This window comes from Arachis hypogaea, chromosome 11 (genome assembly GCF_003086295.3).
Source record: "Arachis hypogaea cultivar Tifrunner chromosome 11, arahy.Tifrunner.gnm2.J5K5, whole genome shotgun sequence".
Lineage (NCBI taxonomy): Eukaryota > Viridiplantae > Streptophyta > Magnoliopsida > Fabales > Fabaceae > Arachis > Arachis hypogaea.
This window is the reverse complement of record NC_092046.1, coordinates 98,522,775-98,531,010: the sequence shown is the minus strand read 5'-3', so window position 1 is coordinate 98,531,010 and position 8,236 is coordinate 98,522,775. Positions and strand designations below refer to the sequence as shown.

Genomic DNA, 8,236 nt, shown 5'->3' with positions numbered 1-8,236 from the left:
CGGAATTAAAAATCACTAATCTAAGCATTAAAATGCATGTTTTCACATTTAGACTCAAATTAGGGATCAAACACAAAAATATTCTATTTGAGTGCTTAAGTATGAGTTCATGTGCTAGAATCCATCCAAATCAAGCCAAAATACATATGAAAATATGGACTCATCAGGGAGCAGCATTCAAAAGCCAACCATCCATGCTAATAACTTCGAATTGAAGTATCAACTCATCACTTTCGTGCAAAACAACTGTTCTTTCAGAGGAAGTACCCAAGAAGACCCTAAGCAGCATCTCACTACATTCCTAAGGATCTGTGATATGGTTATATCTAATAGTGTTCATCCTGACACCTATAGATTGCTATTGTTTCCATTTTCTTTGAGGGACAAAGCATCTAAATGGCTAGAATCATTTCCCAAAGAAATCTTGACAACCTGGAAAGATGTGGTGAATAGATTCTTAGGAAGGTTCTACCCTCCTCAAAGAGTGAATAGACTGAGAACTGAAGTGCAGACATTCAGACAGTAGGATGGTGAGATCTTATATAAAGTCTGAGAGAGATTCAAAGATTTGACAAAGAAATGCCCGCCTGAGATGTTTAATGAGTGGGTGCAATTACATATCTTTTATGAAGGACTTTCCTATGAATCGAAGAAGGCTATAGACTAGTCATCTGGAGGCTCCTTGAACAAGAAGAAGACCATTGAAGAAGCGATTGATGTCATAGAACAGTGGCTGACAATGTGTATTTTTATGCATCAGACAGAAGCAACAACAGGGGAGTCATGGAATTAAACCATATGGATGCAATCTTGGCCCAAAATAAGATGATTACCAAGCAACTAGTTGATATGACCAAGCAAATGGAAAAGAATCAGACTGCAGCTATCCACACTCAACCATCACCTCAAGGAGAGTTGGACACAAAGGAAGGAGTTAACTGGGAGGAAGCCAATTACCTTGGAAATTCATATAGGCAAGCTCATGATCCATATTCTAAAACCTATAACCCTGGTTGGAAGAACCACCCAAACTTTGGGTGGGGAAACCAACAAAACCAAGGCCAAGATCACAAACCTCATAATCCCAACCAGTACACCTACCAACAATCCAACCCAAGATCACATCAATACCCATACAATAATTCTTCTCAGCCAACATATCAAGCCCAAGCTAATTAGCCTCAATATTCAATTTGCAATCCACCATCAGAGGATAAATTATCCAGGATTGAAGCTATGGTCACCAATCTGTGCAAGGAGTCTCAAGACATGAAAATTTTCAAGGAGGAAGTGAGATCCAATCTGCAAAATTAAGATGTTGCCATTCAGAAACTTGAAGCACAAATTGGATACTTGTCCAAGCAAGCCCCTGGCCATAGTTCTTGTAATGCTATCAAGATAACTTCGAGAGAGGAATACAAAGCTATTACTCTCAGCAGTGGAAAGGAATTGAAAGAGACCTCAAAGGAAACTCAAAAGGAGGAAGCAGAGGAAAGTTCAAGTGACAAAGAAGAAGCACAAGTACAAGCTCCCAATCCACCTGAAGAGAAGGAAATCCTAAGGCCATATGTTCCTAAAGCTCCTTACCCTCAGCGCCTAATGAAGAATGCAAAGGACAGCCAATTCTCCAGATTCTTGGAGATTTTCAAGAAACTTCAGATCAACATTCCATTTGCTGAAGCACTAGAGAAGATGCCACTCTATGCTAAGCTTCTAAAGGAATTAATGACCAAGAAGAGAAGTTGGAGGAATGATAAAACTGTGGTATTAACTAAGGAATGTAGTGCTATCATCCAACACAAGCTGTCTCAAAAATTGAAGGACCCACGGAGCTTCCAAATTCCTTGCATCATAGGAGAAATCATAGTGGAGAAAGCTTTATGTGATTTGGGAGCTAGCATAAATTTGATGTCCTTAACAGTGATGAAAAGAATGAAGATTGAGGAAGCCAAACCAACAAGAATAGCTCTCCAATTGGCAGACCGATCATTGAAATTCCCTCATAGAATAGTACAAGATTTGTTGGTGAAAGTGGGAGACTTCATCTTCCCTGCTGACTTTGTGGTGTTGGATATGGAAGAAGAAGCCAAAGCTTCAATAATCTTGGGAAGGCCATTTTTAGCCACTGTTGGAGCCATGCATTATTGATGTCCATAAGGGTGAACTTACCCTTAGGCTACATGATGAGAAAATGATGTTCAATGTATTCAAGCCCCATGAGCTATCCACATGAGTCACTAGGAGAGTGTATGAGGTTGGATACAGTGGAAATTGTGGTGCGAGAAATCTTTGAAGAAGCACTTGAAGAAATCACAGAAGATGATTCCATGTTAAATGTTGAGGTTGCTGATTTCAATTCAGCTGAAATGCCTATTCCAAGCACATCAGAGGAGAGGAAGAAGGAGAAAGAAGCACCCAAACTGGAGCTGAAAGCTTTGCCTCCTACCCTCAAGTATGCATACTTAGGAAGTGATAAAAGTTACCCAGTGATCATCAACTCTGCTCTTAGTCAAGAACAGGAAGAAGAGTTAATCAAAGTGCTTCAAAAGCACCAGGATGCTCTTGGATGGACCCTGACTGATCTGAAAGGGATAAGCTCATCCATATGCATGCATAAGATCTTGTTGCAAGAAGATGCTAAGCCCTCCATTCAAGTCCAAAGAAGGTTGAATCCTGTCATAAAATAAGTGGTGCAAAAGGAAGATATGAAGCTTTGGCAGACAGGGGTGATCTACCCAATTTCAGATAGCCCATGGGTGAGCCTTGTCTAAGTGGTTCCTAAGAAGGGAGGCATCACTGTGGTGCCTAATGAAAAGAATGAACTCATACCTACAAAAACTATCACATGATGGAGAATGTGCAATGATTATAGAAAGCTTAATGAAGCTACAAGAAAAGATCACTTTCCACTCCCTTTCATGGACCAGATGCTAGAAAGGCTTGCAGAACATGTATATTATTGCTTCTTGGATGGCTATTCAGGATACAATCAAATAGTGGTTGATCCAAGAGACCAGGAAAAAATATCATTCACTTGTCCATATGGGGTTTTTGCTTACAGGCGCATGCCATTTGGGCTGTGCAATGTGCTTGCAACTTTCCAACACTGCGAGTTATCTATCTTTTCAGACATGATTGAAAAATTCATTGAAGTCTTTGTGGACGACTTTTCAGTATTTGGGGATTCCTTCCCTAATTGCCCAAATCACCTTGCCTTGGTATTGAAAAGGTGCCAAGAAAATAATTTGGTTTTGAATTGGGAGAAATGTCATTTTATGGTGACAGAAGGAATATTTCTTGGTCATAAGGTTTCTAACCAAGGCATTGAGGTAGACAGAGTTAAGGTGGAATTAATTGAGAAATTACCTCCACCTAGTAATGTCAAGTCAATTAGGAGTTTTCTAGGATATGCTGGATTTTACAGAAGGTTTATCAGAGATTTTTCAAAAATAGCTAAGCCTTTGAGAAACTTACTTATCTCTGATGCACCTTTTGTATTTGATCAAAATTGCATGCTAGCCTTTGAAACTCTGAAGAAAAAGCTTTCCTCAGCACCTATCATTGCCCTACCTAATTGGAATTTGCCTTTTGAATTGATGTGTGATGCATCGGATGTTGCTATTGGGGTAGTGTTGGGACAGAGGAAAGACAATTTAGTGCATGTTATATGCTATTCCACTAAAGTCCTAAATGAAACCCAAAGAAATTACATGACTACTGAAAAGGAATTATTGGCAATAGTGTTTGTATTTGATAAGTTTAGATCATATCTCATTGGATCTAAAGTGATTGTTTTTACTGATCATACAGCATTGAAATATCTGCTTGCCAAGCAAGAATCAAAACCAAGGTTGATAAGATGGATTTTGTTGTTGCAGGAGTTTAACATTGAGATTAAAGACAAGAAAATGGTGGAAAACAAGGTAGCAGATCAGTTGTCAAGGATCCCCTGTGAAGAAGGAAGCACACAAAGCCTAATATAAATGAATGTTTCCCTGATGAGCAACTGATGTTGATTCACAAGGCACCATGGTTTGCAGACATTGTAAACTTTAAAGCCACTGGGGAGGTGCCTCCCAAATTCAATAACCATCAAAGGAGGAAGCCAAAGAGCAGGGAACCTACCCAAAAGAAATGAAATGCCACAACACTTCATCCTAGAACTTGAATTATTTGATGTATGGGGAATTGATTTCATGGGACCATTCCCAACCTCATACTCAAATAAATATATCTTGGTGGCAGTGGATTGTGTATCAAAATGGGTAGAAGCCATTGCAACTCCAACAAATGATAATAAGGTGGTGATGAATTTTCTCAAGAAGAATATTTTCAGCAGATTTGGGGTACCTAGAGCCCTTATCAGTGATGGAGGAAGCCATTTTTGCAACAGACCATTGAAAAGTCTCCTCCTGAGGTATGGTGTAAAGCTTAAGGTTGCCACACCCTACCATCCTCAAACAAGTGTACAGATAGAGATATCCAACAGAGAACTAAAAAGGATCCTGGAAAAGACTGTGGGAGCTTCAAGAAAAGATTGGTCAAAGAAGTTGGATGATGCTCTTTGGGCATATAGAACGGCCTTCAAAACACCAAAAGGGATGTTACCATATCAATTGGAGTATGGGAAGGCTTGTCATTTACCATTTGAGCTTTAACACAAAGGATTCTGGGACCTTAAGCTGCTAAACTTTGATAACAATGCTGCTGGTGAAAGGAGGTTTCTGCAACTACAAGAATTAGAAGAATTCAAATCCCAAGCCTATGAAAATGCAAAACTTTACAAGGAAAAGGCAAAGGAAAAACATGACCTCAAGTTGGCACCAAGAAGCTTTAAAGAAGGACAGAGAGTACTCCTCTACAATTCTAAGCTAAAGTTATTTCCTGGAAAGCTAAAGTCAAGGTGGTTAGGACCTTTTCTTGTCACCAGGGTTTCTCCTTATGGACATATAGAAATTATGGAAGAGAAATCACAGGAAACCTTCACTGTAAATGGACAAAGGCTCAAGCACTATCTGGGTGATATGAAGGAAAGGCCCAAGACAAAATACAGACTTAACTGAGAAAGCTAACCGTCAAGCTAGTCACGTTAAAAGAGCGCTTGTTGGGAGGCAACCCAACCAAAGGTAATTTTCTTTTCATAGCTAGTTAATAAAATAGTCAATTTGACTTCACTACATTGCACGGAGCTAAGTTTGGTGCTGCATACTAAAGAGATTCAGAGATGAATGTGCAATTCTAAGTCTGATGTTTCACCATAAGACTTCCCTAAAGAGCACATTTCATTTTTCATCATAACTGGTTAGAAGCTCCAAGCAATCAGAGAAACTACTTGACAATCTTTCGATTTTCAGTCATAGTTTAACTTCTTAATAAAAGCACTTACAATCTCATATGTATGTTCACCCTGCTGCATTTAGAAGTAAGAAAAGAATTAAGTTTGGTGTTCACACACTAACTTAAAGTCTGAAAATCACAAGCATACATATAGACTTACCATTTCTCAAGTGCTTGGGGAACAAGCAACTTCCAATAGTTTTGCAAGAAGACAATCAAACCTTTGGGAAAGCGATGCACCATCATCCAGGGAGAAAGAGAATACCAAGGCTAGGAAGGGTGATAGACAACAAAGAAGATGCCAAAATGTTGTATTGTCACTTAATTGCTCGTACTTTGAATCGCTGATACTGGAAGTTGAATATACCCCTGCTGAATAGTATACTTATATTTGAATTCTGTTTGTTTGTTTTCTTTAAATTCCAAATAAGTGTTTTAGTCTAAGTGTCTAGGTAATTTCACTTGCTTGAATGTATGCTTGTTCCCTTGTTTTAATTAAATAAAAGAAAGGTTTGAACAGAAGTGAATTGATTCCATTTGGTAAGGAATAAAATAAAGATTGAGTGGTAGTATGTTCTGATGGTGTAGCTAGCTCACTAGTAATGAATAAAAGGGTAAAATGTCTCTCTTTAGTGTAAACTAGGCTGGTATCTATGAATCTTAGCAAATAGAAATCCTTGGAAGAAAGAAAACAAAGAAAAAAAGAAAAAGAAAAGCCAAAAGTTGCAATAAAAATGGAAGAAACAAAGAACAAGGCTAGACACCAATAGCTTGGACCTTAAGACATATGCCTGTGGTGTCTTTGTACTAGGATCTGCTTGGATGAATAGGTTCTATGGAGTACTTTAACACTTGGTAACTTAGGTTAACTAACCCAGGATTATCAACCAAAAGTCCATTATCAAGAGCAACCTAGTTACAAGGCATTTAGTAACCCAAAGAAGTGCTGGGCACCAATGTTTTAAGAAGAATTGTGCAAGTATTTGTTGTGAATGTGTGTTGAGAGAAAATAAGATAAGAAGCTGCTACAACACATGACACTAAATTACAAGTGAGAAATAAGTTCACAGACAAAGAAAAACAAAGAAAAACAAACCAATGATGAATAATAAGAGGTCATAGCATTGTTTTGGTGAATGCTTAAAGAGACACCTCTCACCTAAGAGTCAATAAAAGTGAGCTGCAACATTCTCTGCATAAAACCCCATGAATCAAATTCAATTACTTGCTGATATGGATATGTACTACCTTCTGTTTCATTCTTTCTTCTCAATAATTCATTGCTTGCTTGGGGACAAGCAAGATTTAAGTTTGGTGTTGTGATGCCAAGGCATCTTAGGCTAGTTTCACTAGCCTTTTTCTTTTGATTTCATTAGGTTTTATGCACTTTCTTGAGCTATAAGTAATCATATGGGTTAGAAATTCATGGATACCTAGATTCATTCAACCATGGTTGTTTTGATGCAATTTCATGAGATTTTGGCCAAAATCACTTTTGTGCTAAGAATGATGAAATCTCTCATGATGTTACCAAGGCTTTGATGCATATATTGGTTGATGGAAGGTGAAGAAATGCATGGGAGGAGGTTGAAGAATGGCCATGGAAAGGATGAAGAGGAAGCAACGTTGGTGGCTAAGTTAGACCACCAACGTTACCTCAAACATTGAAAGGGATGAAACAGGGGAGCTTCTGCATAATTATCTGATATTCATGTTGGAGGGAACGTTGGTGAGCCAACGTTACCCCCAACGCTGGACACAAAAGCCTTTCTGAAAAATTGGAAAATTTGTGGCGACGAGTACGCGTGCTATACGCGCACGCGTGGGTTGTGAATTTTTGACAATCCAAGCCCATGCGTGCTACACGCGCATGCGTGGATTGTGAAGTTTGATAATCCACGCACATGCGTAGGTAACGTGCACGCGTGGATAGGCCAACGTTGGAGGGAACGTTGCCAGTCTAACGTTGAGGCCAACATGCGCAATCTGAGCTCCAAAATCATAATTTTGAGAAAGCACATCGACGCACATGCGATGCTACGCGTACGCGTGAGCGTGAAAATTGGCAATCCATGCGCACGCGTGGATGTATCAACGTTGGAGGGAGCGTTGCTGGTCCAACACTGATGCCAATAAGTTCGAAAACATTTTAAAAGTTGAAGTTTGGGAATTTGCATCCACACGCACGCGTAGCAAACGTGCACGCGTGGATGAGCATTTTTGCCCCAATCACGCGCACGCATAGGCAGCGCAGACGCGTGGACAAGAAAACGTTGGCACTCCAACGTTGAGTCAAACGTTGCTCAAAACGTCCAAAAACCAATTTCTCTGAAGGACGTTTGACTCAACATTGGCCCTCAAATGTGGACTCCAACGTGAGCATCAGAACTTTGCAAATTAAAGCAGATCTCTTCTCAATAGCAAGGGAAGCCATTTGGAGCAACTTCAACCGATTTCAATTAAGGCCAAAATCCTACTTCAGAAACTGATGATCAATGGAAGAAAGTGTATAAATAGCTTAGGATTCAAGTTAGTTAGGGGAGCTGGCACACTGTATTGAAACTCTGCCAAATTTTTCTCTTTCTGTAACTTTTCAATTCTGCAATGTATAGATTCAATTTCTATTTTTAGAGCTATGAACAACTAAACCCCTTTCATTAGGTTAGGGAGCTCTATTGTAATTCAATGGATCAATAATAGTATTCATCTTCTTCTTCTCTCTTTTCTCTTGATTTTTGTTAGAAAGCTTTCGATCTCAATTCTATTGGATAGTTGTCTTGATAGAGAAGCTATCCATAATTGGAATTCCTCTGATCCTTGAGAGAGGGATGGGGAATTCATGCTAGAATTGCTTTCTCCCATTGGATTAGCTTATTGCTAGACTTAATTGGGCGTTCTA

At 39.2% G+C, this 8,236-nt stretch overlaps 1 non-coding gene across 1 annotated transcript; it reads right to left on the bottom strand.

Annotated features, from left to right (window-relative positions):
• Positions 1-490: 490 nt before the first annotated feature.
• On the bottom strand, positions 491-598 carry LOC112726050 (small nucleolar RNA R71). Its single transcript, XR_003165120.1, has one exon. It is a non-coding gene; the product is annotated as a small nucleolar RNA R71 (small nucleolar RNA).
• Positions 599-8,236: the final 7,638 nt, after the last annotated feature.